The sequence below is a fragment of the Bos javanicus genome, chromosome 7, assembly GCF_032452875.1.
Source record: "Bos javanicus breed banteng chromosome 7, ARS-OSU_banteng_1.0, whole genome shotgun sequence".
Taxonomy (NCBI): domain Eukaryota; kingdom Metazoa; phylum Chordata; class Mammalia; order Artiodactyla; family Bovidae; genus Bos; species Bos javanicus.
Genome location: NC_083874.1, coordinates 30,903,510 through 30,919,148, shown reverse-complemented (window position 1 = coordinate 30,919,148; position 15,639 = coordinate 30,903,510). Strand labels below are relative to the sequence as shown.

General features: G+C 41.8%; 1 long non-coding RNA gene across 1 annotated transcript; it reads left to right on the top strand.

Annotated features, from left to right (window-relative positions):
• The first annotated feature begins 3,331 nt into the window (after positions 1–3,331).
• On the top strand, positions 3,332–9,247 carry LOC133251013 (uncharacterized). Its single transcript, XR_009737483.1, has 2 exons — positions 3,332–3,663; positions 9,169–9,247. It is a non-coding gene; the product is annotated as an uncharacterized LOC133251013 (long non-coding RNA).
• The last annotated feature ends 6,392 nt before the right edge of the window (positions 9,248–15,639 follow it).

Here is a 15,639-nt window from a genome sequence, read left to right as displayed (position 1 = left end):
GTACTTTGGAAAACATCCTGAGGTGAAGCTGAGCATTAGTAGCGTAATGGGCTGAGATTAACTTCGTCCCTGGCTCAATTCCAGGGGAAAATCACAGCTTCAAACATAATGTATTTAAGGGCATGAAATCAATGTTGAGTGAAGAGAAATGAAGAAGGGGCTCTTCGGTACATAAAACTTGAACCCGTTTCAACATTGGGAAAACAGAATTAGCAGAAGAGAAAACCCTAGGCCTTCAGGATAATGGAAACCTAGAAACTTTTTTTTATATGAAAGCAGATAGCAGAATGTAGTCATAAAACACATAAACTGAAGGAACCTTGGAAATCAGCTTGGGCAGATCCCCCATCTTAGAGAAAATGATGCCACAGGACATAAATGTGAATGGTACACTTTGACACTAAGAATCACTGTATCGTGTAACACAAAAGACAAAGGCTGTGGACACCGGCCACCTGTGTTATAGTCACAGTTCCTCCGGTTCATCACTTATTTTCTCTGCATCTCGGTTCCTTCAAAAGGAATCCCAGAATCAAAATACCCTCCCAACTATCTTCCACGATTTTTGTGAAGATTAAGTAAGATCACATAAGCCATAAAGAGCTTCACAGATGTAGTTGTTGGTCATACATTCATTAGCTTAGCCCATGTTCTAAGCAAAAAGGTCTCATGTTACCATGAGGTTATAGCAAGAAGTTTCCATGCCCTTTTGAGTTGAATAAAGGGGATCCTAATTAGGGTTTTATAGCTCTCATATTCCTCCCTTCTCTCATTCCTCAAAATTCACCAAATCAGATACAAATAAAACATGATAATTAGGCAATTGACAAAAAGTAGAGCTTTACACACATTCTGGTTTGGGCTGAGGAGGCCATATCTATAAAAGATAATATGTACCATGGTTACACAAACATCTTCCCTTTTTGGATTGGATTACTACAAACCTAAACAGGTTCAGCAACAGTTGTTCTGAAACAACTAAACACATTTAAAACGAGGAATATAAAGCTGAGAGTGAAATCTGAGCTTTTAAAATGTGCATAGTCATACAGAATAAATAGTCCAGTGTGAGTGCTGTGAATGGCAGGACTGAAATGGTAAGAACTGGAGTCTTGAAAATTCTCGAACACAGATGGACCAGTGGTTTTGTTTTCAAGCTGAACAAAATAGTCTCTTTTTTTGGAGTTCAGAATGCATTTCTTCCCTTTGAATAGCTGTCTCTAAAAAAAAATTATTGGAGTGTAGTTGATTTACAATGTTGTGTTAGATTCAGGTGTACTGCAAAATGATTCAGTTATGCATATACATATGTTCATTCTTTTTCAGATTTTTTCCATATAGGTTATCACAGAATATTAAGTAGAGTCCTCTGTGCTGTACAGTAGGCCCTTGTTGGTTATCTATCTTACATATTTAGTAGTGTGTGTATGTTAATTCCAAGCTCCTGGTTTATCCCTTCCCCCACCATACTTTTCCCCTTTGGTAACCATAGCTTATTTTCAATATTTGTAAGTCTGTTTCTGTTTTGTAAATAAGTTCATTTATATCATTTTTAAAAGTAAATTCCACATATAAGTGATATCATATGATATTTGTCTTTCTCTGTCTGACTTAACTTAGTACAATAACCTCTAGGTCCATCCATGCATAGTGCTTAGTCGCTTCAGTCATGTCCAACTCTTTGTGGCCATATGGACTGTAGCTGCCAGGCTCCTCTGTCCAAGGGATTCTCCAGGCAAGAATACTGGATTGGGTAGTGCTTTCCTCCTCCAGGGGATCTTCCCGACCCAAGGATCGAACCTGCATCTCTTAGGTCTCCTGCATTGGCAGTGGGTTCTTTACCACTAACACCACCTGGAAAGCCCCCTAGGTCCATCCACGTTGCTGCAAATGGCATTGCTTATTTTTCTATAGGTAATATTTCATTGTTTATACATATTCTTGAATAAGTGCAAGAGATCTGCTACACCTTTATGAGGAGTTAAGTGTATTTGATGAACGTATTGAATGAGTTCAGGCAGGCTAGGCCACAGAGATAAAAATGTATAAGGACAAATATGACAGAATTTTCTCTCTTGTTCATGAAAGAATCCAACCAAGGACTCCTGGTTGGTGAGGGTTCTTCTGCACATGGTGTTTTGTGGACTCTGCCCTTCCCTAGGTCCTCACCATCTGTTGCATCAGCCAGTGAAAAGAGAAAGTCAGGAAGCAGTACAATTCTTCTTACAAAGCCATGGCCCAGATACAGCACCACATGTCCTCTAATTTGACTGTCCTGAACTCAAACTCATGGCCACACCCAACTCCAACAAGAGTCTGATACGCAGGTTCTAGTTGGGAAGAAATGCTTGAATTTTAATAAACAGTGTTCTCTGCTACAGACAAAATTTCTAATTATATCACCTCTCTGCCAGTACCAACAGTGGAGTGGAAATAAGAACAAGGAGGGAAATAGGCTAAAAATGATGACCCACCTTCAATTTGCAGCTTTCCGCATCCTACATTGTACCCCAAAGTGTGCCCAGTTCCTTACAATGTTGATTACAAAGTGTGATTAAAGGGCAGAGAGTTATTGCCTTGTGTCAATTTTCTTATGTCAAATATTTTATTAATAGTCAAAAGGGATCAGTTTAAGGCATACTGGCTTTGTGATAGCATTAGAGAAATCTTTAGCCAGAATATAGGCACATCCCTTCCCTGTAACCTATCCAGTACCCTGAAATGCTTAGGCTTCTTAGAATTTTTCATTTGACACCTTGGCAATGATTTGCCATGAGCATAATTTTCAACCACAGAGAAGTTTAGGAACTCTAGAATTGAGACCTCTGGGCCCCAAACCAATTTAAGTTGTGCTCCTACTTTTCTCATCATTCTGGAAGGTGATCCCTGACTTAGCCACAAACTACTTTGAAAGTGGAGAAACCACTGGGAAAGAAGAAAGTAAGGCTTGGCTGCCGAGTTTGGTGTTTAAGTGAAAGGCAATACCTCAGGAAATTGTGAAACCACCCGTCGTTAAGTAGATGATGTGAAGATGGAGAATATTATCTAAGAATACAAGACTCTGGCAGAAAAAGTTACTTTCAGCTACCACTTTTGTCTCTGATTGTCTGCCTGCCTATTTCTCTCTTTCTCAAATGAGGAAGAAACTGGATTCCTAGATTTAATCTTTCCTTAGCTGGATAATAACAGATTTATTATTTCAATCAAATTATATTTTTAATGCAAGGGACAAAGATGTTTTTGAGAGAATTAATATAATGATGTGTCATGGACCTTAAGCAGAACAAGAAGGGAAATGAAGTCTGAAGGGTTTTAGGATAGAACATGGCAGGAGGTGAGAGGATATTAATGAGCTAACTGTTTTTGCTGGAGTCACTGATGTACCAGTCTCAACCTTTCCCCTACAGGGGGAGTCAGACCCAGAAATAGACCTCGTTCTATTGTTGGAATTGAAATTCAAGAACATTCTGGAATTCTAGAACAATTTCTAATAAAGCTGAGTTGGGTTAGAACCACAGCAAAGTTGCTTAAAGCTCTGTCCATCCGGATTCAGGCTGACTTGCCCAGCCACTTGAAAAGAGGAGGAACTTGAAAGGAGACCACTTGAGAGGGAGTTCCCAAGAGCACCCTGGAAGGGCTTAGCAGGGAGGGGAGGAGAGAATTGTGAGTACATGGGGAGGAAGGGCAGGCACAGAGGTCAAGAGTTTGGGGAATAACAGATGATTTGAGAGACGTGCAGTAAACCACGGAAACAGAAATCAGAGGCAGAATGGATTTGGCCTTGGTTTTGACAAAAATTAGAGCTTTACACACAGGCCTAAGAGTGTCCAGCTGAAAGCATACAGGAGGCTGGTTTTGGGTCCACAGTTAATTGAGGAAGATCAGTAATAGTCAACAACATGGAGCAGTTAACTAGTGGTACAACCTAGATAGCATGTTCAAAAGCAGAGATATTACTTTGCCAACAAAGGTTCATCTAGTCAAGGCTATGGTTTTTCCTGTGGTCATGTATGGATGTGAGAGTTGGACTGTGAAGAAGGCTGAGCGCCGAAGAATTGATGCTTTTGAACTGTGGTGTTGGAGAAGACTCTTGAGAGTCCCTTGGACTGCAAGGAGATCCAACCAGTCCATTCTGAAGGAGATCAGCCCTGGGATTTCTTTGGAAGGAATGATGCTAAAGCTGAAACTCCAGTACTTTGGCCACCTCATGCGAAGAGTTGACTCATTGGAAAAGATTCTGATGCTGGGAGGGATTGGGGGCAGGAGGAGAAGGGGACGACAGAGGATGAGATGGCTGGATGGCATCGCTGACTCGATGGACATGAGTCTGAGTGAACTCTGGGAGTTGGTGATGGACAGGGAGGCCTGGCGTGCTGCGATTCATGGGGTTGCAAAGAGTCAGACACGACTGAGTGACTGATCTGATCTGATCTGACACAAGTTCATGTGCCTGATGCCCAGTGAGGCCAAACAATACCAAAACCTCGGAGTGTGAAGCAGAGAAAGGTGTATTGCAGGGCTATACAAGGGGACAGGTGGCTCATGCTTTAAAAACTCCAAACTCCTTGGAGTTCCTGTAAATCTCCCCCAAAACAAATATAATTCTCTGTTCTGACAAGAAAGGGCAAAGTCCCAAGGCTCGATTTTTTCCCTCCAAGGTACAGATACTGGCTAAAAGGAGGGGACCCTGAATAGGCTGGTTTCCCTGCCCGGGAGTATTCATTCAGTGGTTGAGGAGGCAGATCTCAGCTGGCAGCTCCCTTGAGCCAGGGCCCCAGAGGCTGCTCAGCCATCATCACTGAGGGAGCCAGGCACCCAGGACTCAGCCGGCCCTCAGGCTCTTTAGGCCACCCAAACAGTGACCAAGTCCCCAGGACTGTGTCCCATGGAGACCACCACTGCCATCTGGTTGCTGGGGCAGGGATGGGAAGAGGTTTGCTGCTGCCTCCACGCCTGGGTAGAACCGGGGGGGCGGGGCCTTGGCGAGGGTTCTGGAGCCTGCAGGACACAGCCCCCAGCCTGGCCCCAGCCCCCCAGCTCACCCATCTGTGGAGACTGGAGGGTGAGAAGTCCCCAGCAGGTCTCTCAACACATACTCTGCCCGGAGGACTACTTTGAGCCTGACTGTACACGGAGTGGGACCCCTAACAAGCAGCACTTGAGTTCTCGCGATAACAGGCGCACGCTCAGGGCTGTACGTCCTACCCGCTCTTAACCAGGAGCCCATGATTGTCACGGAGAGCCTCACCTTCTGACGGGGCTGAGTTGCCCTTCCTCACAATTCACAGAGTTACAGAAAAATTATTCATGACCCTTTTTTAAGAATGTAGAGGGAGAGGGTGGGATGATTTGGGAGAATGGCATTGAAATATGTATAATATCATATATGAAACGAGTCGCCAGTCCAGGTTCGATGCAAAATACTGGATGCTTGGGGCTGGTGCACTGGGACGACCCAGAGGGATGGTATGGGGAGGGAGGAGTGAGGAAGGTTCAGAATGGGGAACACATGTATACCTGTGGCAGATTCATTTTGATATATGGCAAAACCAATACAATATTGTAAAGTTAAATAAAATAAAATTTAAAAAAAAGAATGTATTTATTTTTAATTGAAGAATAATTGCTTTACAGTATTGAGTTGGTTTCTGCCAGACATCAACATGAAGCAGCTATAGTATTGTTAAAAAATGGTAAGGCTGACTTTACTCAGGGGGCTGTTACCGTAGATGTAGCGACTACTGCAGGGACTACTGCCGTGGGGTCTTGTAGCAGGATAAAGATTGGGCTCCACTCTGAATACAAGGATAAGTGGGAATTTGTAGTCAAGGAGCAGAATGGGAGTCTGTGGATGGAAAATTGCTCAGAGGAAACATCAGGTGGGAGGAGGAATTCTGGCTAAATTGACCTCGCAGGATTCTTGCTGAAGGTAGGCCAGGATGGCCAAACATCACTGTGGAATGATGATGGAAGAGGGAGAAGAGGAACCAAATCAGAGATAGGGAGGGGTGGTGGTGTTGTTTAGCCACTAAATTGTGTCCAGCTCTTTTGCGACCCCATGAACTGTAACCCACCAGGTTCTTCTGTCCATGGGATTTCCCAGCCAAGAATACTGGAGTGGGTTGCCATTTCCTTCTCCAGGGGATCTTCCCGACCCAGGGATTGAACCCATGTATCCTGCCTTGACAGGTGGATTCTCTACCACTGAGCCACATGGGCATCCCATATGAAGGGACGAGATTCGACTTAAATTAATTCAGCAGGATTCTTGCTAAAAGTGGACAGTGCAGAGATGAACATGAAAGACCGAAATCAAGGCCTCATTGAAAACGAGCTCAGAGGAGTCTAATTAGAGTTTGGTCAAGGAGATGATCTTTTTCAGTAGAAACATCTTCAACAGTCTCAGAATGAGAGAGAGAGCACTGAAAATGCAGAAACCCCCACTTTTTGTGGCTGAGGAGATTGTCAGCAGTATCTCTTGGTGTGAATTTGCCTCTAAATTTGGTTTTCAAAATATTTGAGGCTTTCTCAATATATGTAAAACCTTACTAGGTTGAACCAAGTAAAACCGCCAGTTTTGAAGTTTAAAATCTGTCAAAATCAGCAGTTTCATATGATACAACTTAATCCTGAAGTGAAGAATAGGTTCCTTGGCCACTTGGCATTTTCAGTGTCATGTAATTAATACTTGAGGTTGGGAAACCCCCAGGGTACTCCTAAAAGCCTTAGGGTTCAAGCTGCCCTCAGAAGACTGAAGAATAAATCTGATGCCATGGTCACTGAAATCTTCAGTAATCCTGTGTTACCACAGATAGTAGCACACTTTCCTGTTGTGATTAACTCAGTGAGCTTGTCAGATTTTTAACCATGAAACAAGAACCCAAACTCTACCTGTTTCACTCTTAATAAATGAACTTTATGCCTGGTTCTCAGTGAATAGAGGCTATATCAGGTAAAAATTTCCTCAAACCCCACCCAGACATATTTGTCTACAGATGAATTCAGATAGATTATCTGGATGGCCTTGGGTATACTGCTGGAGAATCAACTTGGAACCCTTTGTTTCTGATTATTTTGTATTAAGACACAAATGCATGGCAGTTCACAGATACATAACTGTTGGGTGCATACCAGGGATTGAAGGATTCCCTGGTGGCTCAGACGGTAAAGACTCTATCTGCAATGCAGGAGATCCAGATTCGATCCCTGGGTTGGGAAGCTACCCTGGAGAAGGGAATGGCTCCCCATTCCAGTATTCTTGCCTGGAGAATCCCATGACAGAGGAGTCTGGTGGGCTCATGGGTTCGCAGAGAGTTGCACATGACTCACGCTTTCACTTTCACCAGGAATTGATACCACCAACCATTCTGCCTACAGCCACAAGAGTGATCTTACTAAAATGCAAATCTGAGGGTGTCATTTTTGTGATTTAAAGGCATTGAGGACCTTGATTTGGTTGAGGAATCCCACTCCTCCCTAGTCCCCCAGTGTTAGCCCACATGCAGCCTTTCCTTTGCCATGCTCAGTTATTTTGCTTCTTGGAATGCATGATGTATCTCTTGCTTCTGCATTTTCCACATGCTGATTCTTCAGCCTGTAAGTTTTCTTCCTGTCAAGACTTTACTGCTCTAAGAAATATTTGAGTAAGATGCCCTTTCTCAATAATCCTCTTAAGATAACTTCTTTCCTTGCTTTTATCTCACTATATATCTAGTCTTAGTTTGCTAATCTCTTTCACTCAAAAGTCATTACATTAAGTAGACACAATGAATTTTGAGTAGAAACTTTATGAAATAACATGTGCTCAAAATATGAGTTAAGAATGAACAGTTGCCTACAGATTTACAACTTAGCTCCTTAGGTCCTAAAAATAGATCTAATTTTGCATAGTTATACTTCATAATGGGTTTTCCTGATGGCTCAGCAGTAAAAAATCTGCCTGCAATGCAGGAGACGCAGGTTTGATCCTTGAGTTGGGAAGATCCCCTGGAGGAGGAAATGGCAATCCACCCCAGTACTTTCACCTGAAAAATCCCATGGACAGTGGAGACTGATGGGCTATAGTCCAAAGGGTCGCAGAGTCGGATACGACTGGGCACACACACACCTATACATTATAATACTGAGAAGGTTCACAGTTTAATCTTCTGTTCATTGGCTCTGTGCACCAAGGCAATCCTTTTAAATGGCTTTGATAATAGCTAACAATAACTGAACCCTTATTCTGAACCAGGTACCATGCTAAGTCTGTATGTGCTTAGTCACTCAGATATGTCCAACTCTTTGCAGCCCCATGGACTGTAGCCCTCCAGGCTCCTCTGAATATGGGATTCTCCAAGCAAGAATATTGGAGTGGATTGCCATGCCCTCTTCCAGGAGATCTTCCCAACCCAGGGATTGAACCCGGGTCTCCTGCATTGCAGGTGGATTCTTTACTGTCTGAGCCACCAGGGAAGCCCTAAGTGCTATATATACCTATCTTAAATCTTGAAACTACCCTTACAGTTCTCATGTGAAAGATGAGAACACTGAGTAGAGGTTCTCTTTAATTTATTTAACTGATATATATGCATTTTACACATAATGTTTGTTTTTAATAGTTTTTACCTGAAGCACTAAAATGTAGTATCTAAAATGTACCACATTTTTAAAGAAAAATAAAAATATCTTGATCTTCTAGTAATTTAACTTCTTTTTCTACTGTTTCTATTTGCTTCAATAAGCATCTGGTGACATTTCTCCTAATTTGCCAGTCCCTTTTGGAACTTCCTTTCCCTTCAGCTTTATTTACAGTTGCCAAGCTTAGACTCACGGAACAGCAATTGGATCTACGGTGTTCTCCAGATCATTCAAAAGGTATATCCCTGCCTGGTGGCTTTTCGATTGAAATAAAACAAGATGACATGAAAGTTCAGAGAAGATGAATGGCTTGAGCTGATGGGCAGCATTTGGAATTGGGTTTTGTTTTCTTCAAGGATTACGGTGTCATTTTTCTTCGTCTTATCCTGTCTCTGCTGATTCTGTCTAGGGGACGTCTTTTAATGTGAAAAATTGAGTAATCGCTTCATAAGAAGAACTCCAGAGAAAATGCCTCCTGGATCCCAACTTATCCTAATTCACATAACCTGCTCCCTCAGAGTAATGGGTGTTTTTTCTTTATTCAATCAGGTCTCAATTATGACCCAGGAAATCAGTCTCTGGACTAAATGGGAGTAAATGGCAGCTAAGAAACAAGCAAAAAACATCATGCTTTTGCCTAGGAGTTCTTTGGGTCAGTGGTTTCTTCTTTAAGAGTCCTGGTGAGGTAAGTTCTAAGTTTTCAGAATGCTCACTGAAGCTATCAATCAGAAGCTTCTGGTATCCTTTTGCCAGGACTTGAAATTGAGCACAGGTGAAGTTATAGCAGGCACACGCATACACATGTATGCACACACACACTCACACCAGGGCTAAAGGAAACTAAGACAGGACATACTAATTCTTAAAACCCAATAAAATCCGAGTGTTAATAATTGTTCTGCAGGCATTAAGTGGCAGTGTACATAAAGCAAAAGTATAGGATCGGAACACCGCCAGCAACTTCCCCTTCACTCTCTTGCCCCCACACAGAGACCAAGACAAAGAGCCAGCTCCAGCTGTCTCCACTCAGATGGGGCTTCATGGGCACAAGCTAGCTGATGATCAGAGTGATAGATAGAACTATATATGAATATTCTCCCCTGTATATTCTGATTCCTGGTCCAGGAGAATCTGTATCTTTGTAAAGTTCCACTATAGTACAACCTACAACAACAAAAACCAGGAAGTACCTACAGCAGATTCTCTCTTCCACTGACACCTACTCTTGCCATCAAAAGAAAAGGATTCTTGCCAAGAAAAGGATTACAGGACCTGGAGCAAGTCTAGAATTGGCAAGAATCTGTTTTTTTCTGCTAAGAGGATTCTTAGCAGGGTTTTCTCTGTCTGGTTTGCCTTATAAATTAAAGTAAATTTAAAAATCAGGTTTCCCCAACCTGAAGCATCTCTTTCCTTACTCCTCAAAGGAGCATTGTCACCACCTGCATTATTGGTAGCACCTCACGCTCCACTCATTACTGCTTTTTAACAAGAGCCACACAGTGTTTGTATATGCATTACAGACTGGAAAGTGCTACTCTCTTTCTCCATTTTTGATGGCCTCCAAGTTGATTTTTAGAAATCAGACTTATTCATGTCCTTCTGAACTAGTATCTTTGCCTGAAAATCTGTACAGCCCTCAGTCCTTCAGGATCAAGTACTGCCCAATTCTTCCATCCAGAAAGGATGGAAGCTTGACCTTAAAGCTGAGCTGTTGCTTTGGGCCCTGCTGCCTGCCTGCAAACATTCCTCATGCCAACATGGACCCCCTCCAAACTGTCTCCAACAGGATCATTTATAGCTGGGCCTCACTGGCCTTGCAGCAGGAACACGCTGTTAAATGTGCGGAACATTCTGAGCACAGTTATTTGTTTAAAATTCCATCTAATAGCCACTCTCCCTTTTATGAAATACAAGGCATACTCTCAAGTCATTCAAGACAGGCATGAAAATTACGCTTTACGGCTCATAGTCCAGTGCTAACCAGTAGTCAGTTTATTCATATATACAGGATATGGAGAACTGCAGCACCAAAAGTTATTAATGTTGACACAAAGTCAAAATTCCAAATGAATAACAGATTTTATTAACAGTTTCTGGCAAGAATTTACTCAAATAGTACTACTTAATCAATGGAGGAGTGAAGGACACATCCTTGAAGTACTTGAAATACGGATAATGTAATGGAATGTTAGTTGCTCAGTCATGTCCGACTCTTTGCAACCCCGTGGACTATAGCCCGACAGACTCCTCTGTCCATGGGATTCTCCAGGCAAGAATACTGGAGTGGGTTGCCATTCCCTTCTCCAGAGGATCTTCCTGATCCAGGGATAGAACCCTGGTCTCTCGTATTTTAGGCAGATTCTTTCCCATCTGAGCCACCAGGGAAGCCCTTGAAATACTGCTGCTGCTGCTGCTAAGTCACTTCAGTCGTGTCTGACTCTGTGCGACCCCATAGACGGCAGCCCATCAGGCTCCACCGTCCCTGGGATTCTCCAGGCAAGAACACTGGAGTGGGTTGCCATTTCCTTCTCCAATGTATGAAAGTGAAAAGTGAAATCGAAGTCGCTCAATCTTGTCTGACTTAGCGACCCCACGGACTGCAGCCTACCAGGCTCCTCCGTCCATGGGATTTTCCAGGCAAGAGTACTGGAGTGGGGTGCCATAGTGGGTAAATAGTAAGCAACTGAGGGGATCCTTTGGTAGTCCAATGGTTAAGATTAGATGCTTCCACTGCAGAGGGTCCAGGTTCAATCCTTGGTGCAAAAACTAAGATCCCACAAGCCATGTGGCTTGGCCAAAAATAGGAAATCAAAATTTGAGGTGTTAAAAGTTGTCTAATTCCATCTGTTAATTACATTGTCAGCTCAGTTTCAAGTCTAATAGAAATAGACTGTCAATCAAATATTAACTAAGAACTTAGTATATACTGTTTGCTCTATGGAAAATAACTATTTTTTACTCAACGTTTACTAAAAGCCTCCTATGTGCCAGATATTATATACTCAATATATAAAGATGGGTAAGACACTGTCCCTGCTGAAGCCAAAATTCCAATCAGGTTTTTCAAGCCTGATATGAAGAACCAACTCATTGGAAAAGACCCTGATTCTGGAAAAGACTGAGGGCAGAAGGAGAAGGGGATGAAAGAGGATAAGATGGTTAGATGGCATAACCAACTCAATGGTCATAAGTTTGAGCAAACTCCAGGAGATCATGAAGGACAGGGAAGCCTGGCGTGCTGCAGTCCATGGGGTCGCAGAGTCAGAAAGGACTTAGTGGCTGAGCAACAAGTTAGTCCCTACCCTCAAAGAGTTTATGACCTACACGAGGATGGCATGTAAACAACAGGAATGTGATCAAGTTTTGTGAAGCATTCATGGGCTACAAGAATGCTTTCAAGGAGAAGGCTCAGTTCGGTCTTGGGGAGGCTGCCTTTTTATAAAGACAATCCTCAGTGAATCTTCCAGGCAGAGGGATCAGAACAGCAGAGGAATGGAAGCCTGACACAGCTTGTCACATTCAGAAATCTGTGGGAAGTTCAGTATGCTTGGAATTCAGTTTTGTTTCTTTTTTCAAAATGACAACACAAAGTATTTCAGAAATTTGCCACAAAATAAAAAACAATTTTATGTACCACTGTTATAGTACAAAGATAATGTTACTATACACTGGATCAAACACACAAATATAATAGATTTCATATTTTGCTAACCCTTCCTTAGATCACTCTTGCATTTTAAGAAAGAATACACTTGACTCATTCTTTAAAAAAAAAAAAAAAAAGCTATTTTGGAAGTATAGTTGATCCACACTGTTGTGTTAGGTATACAGCAAAGTGATTCAGTTATATACGTATTTTTTTTTCAGATTCTTTTCCATTATAGGTTATTAGAAGATATTGAATATAGTTCCCTGGACTATAAAGTAGGTCCTTGTTGTTTATCTGTTTTCTGTATATTAATGTGTATCTGTTAATCCCTATCTCCTAATTTATCCCTCCTCTCCTTGCTCATTCTTAATTAACTGTGAAATGTTTCAAATTTAGACCTTGGTATATACCAGCATGCAGATACACAATATAAGGCTTTACAGGGTGGGATAACCATAGTGACTACTTGCATAGATAGAATGCAAGATTTCAGTCTAATTAACCTCTCAACAAATCTACTTTACCTTTACTCATGTTTTATGAAAGATATTTATTATAGAATTTTAAAGTCTAGCTTAGAGTCTTAGTTTTGTGAGGTGAGGCAGCAGATGGCGCTGGAGCAGTAGGCAGGGGCTAGACCATCCAGGTTAATGTTTTGGGACTTCTTTCCTGTGGGTGAAGGAAAAGTCATTAGATATTTCTAAGCAGGGAAGAGTATCAGTTCCTGGGTTAAGCCCATTACATAAATTAATTCTTTGCTCAAAACCATTCTATGGGATAGTATTATACCCATTTCCAGGTAAGCAAGCAATGTTCAGGGCTTTCCTGGTAGCTCAGATGGTAAAGAATCTGTCTGCAATGCAGGAGACCCAGGTTCAATCCCTGGGTCAGGAAGATCCCCAGGAGAAGGGAATGCAACCTAATCTAGTATTCTTGCCTGGAGAATTCCATGGACAAAAGAGACTGGTGGGCTACAGTCCATGGAGTCGCAGAGTCAGACATGACTGAGTGACTAACACACACACACAAGCCAATATTCAATGTTTCACAGCTAATACATGGCAGAGTATGGATTCAAAGATACTTGTGTTTGACTCCATAGTCTGTACTTTTCTATAAAATAAAATATCCCTGACATGGATAAATTAACAAGCTAAGGGGCTACCATACCTACAGCAATATGATCTTGATGATAAAAACACGAGGAACTGGAGGTGGTAGGCAGTGATGGGAGTCTTGACAGGTTGGACCAATCAGAGTTCTACCCAGCGTGGGACTGAAGTTGGAAAGCGAGGGCAGCTGGAGAGAGAGAGAAACATTTTCTCGTTCTGTGTGTACCACCATAAGATCATGGGATGTCTACACCACCACAGAGCTCTGTGAGCTGGGTCCTTCTGGTTTTTTGATATGCTGAAGAAGAAACAAAGTAATCTGTAAAATACCATTCTAAGCCTTGTTTATATGGTTATTCTTCCTACTATAAAAATCTATTGTGCGTGTCTGGAGCTAAAGAATATATTATTTCTACAGGCTTTCTTTCTGTGACCAAATCTTAATTTTTCTCTTGGCAGTTGGATTCCTCAGGTGGATTAGGGCAAAGTTAATGTGCTCACAAGGCACCAGAGAAAGCATATTAATAATGAAATATTGCCCCCAGTTACACATCAAGTGCTGTGTGTCTTTAAGAAATATTTTAGGATTATGGGAAAATGTTGAGTCTCCAGAATGACGTAAATTTACTTACAAAATGTGATTTTTATCCAAATTCCAGTTATCCCTTGCCTGAGATAGAGCTGCAAATTTAGGAGTATTTGCAAATATCATGTCTTCCTGTTAAAATGCAAATATCTCTACAGTCATGTACACTTTCTTAATATAATACATGGTATTGCGCATTCACCTCAGCCAAACTTTAACATATATATATATATATATATATATATATATATCCTTACTCTACAAATAAACTCATATTTTACAAGGCTATATATTCCCATTCAGTCTCCAAGTCCATGTCCAAACCCATCAAGAAATATTTTTAATCTATCTTGCTCATTGTCTTATTTGATATTAAGATAAATATAAGCAGTTTTAATGTGGTTAGTATGTTTGAGCATTAAGTTACTACTTTCTTGGTCTCATCACTGGCTTTGAATGATTTTCACTCATAGGCTGTTAATTAAAATTTCTGGCCCATTTATTCATAAGACTTTCTACTTCAACAGCCCTTGTGCCAAATCTGTACCTGTTTAATTTACTTAGAAACACGAGCCCATACTTTCATTTCCTGTTCTGCTGCCAAAGTTAACCTCCTGGAGTTTTTAAAAATGTGAGTCTCTACACAGTGACAACACAAAGGCAGAACATAAAAAAAGAGAGACCGGTTCTGCTTCTCCTCCCCCATTATTAACTGTCGGCACCAAAGATAGTCCAGACTCGGGTTCGACGTTGGCTCAAGGGAATTTCATGTGTGTGCAAGGTGATAAGTGCAAAAAAAGTCCAGAGTTGGAAAGTCCACACTGAAATTAGGAAACGGGGAAAAAAATAGACACCCCATATAATGTGCGGTCGTTATGAGATGGGCCATAACTTTAGCCCGCTGCCGGCTCTGGCTGAGCCTCGGTCTAGGTAAACAGTGCCCAGTACTGTGAAGCATTAGGTTTTTAGAAGTGAAGTTAAACTGATAAATTAGACCTCATTTATTGAACAGCAGTTAGAGCCGATTGCCTAGGGAGTCGTTTGACACCTTTGAAGACCCTGCTAACTTAATTGGTGATAGTTTGGGGGCTGAAGGAAACATTTAAGCCAGGAGCAGCAGGACACCGTGCCGCATGAAAATGGAGAAGACAAGCTTCCTCTCTGACAAGGGGAGTCATCTATAGATTTTTGTGTCCATTGTTTTCGCTTATTTGTGTGTGTGCTTTACTCAGTCAATCAAATATAATTGACACCACTGGGTTCTGTTGTTTTGTAGATGACAGGAGCTAATGCAAGGGAAAAAAGCTGCAAGTAAACTTCCCCCTGAAAGGCTGTGAAAAGGTTTTTCCACAGGGCCCGTGACATTTTTTGCTCAATTGTATTAATTGATGTAGTGACAAGACACTTGGAAAGATGATGGATACTGATCACTACACCCTTTTTTTTTTTAAGGTTGGGCTGTATCTTGCTATTAGCATAAGCACTTGTTTGTACAAGGAGGGGACAGCAGACAGAGAGAACAAAAGAAGAAATAAGGCAGCAGTTTACCCACCACATGCACCTTCTGGGGGAGGGCACTGGTTGGCTCTGTAAGAGTGCCAAGGCTACACTGGGGGTGGGCGATTACTCAAACACAAGCTCTTAGCTTTGAAATTCCAATCTACACCCCTAGA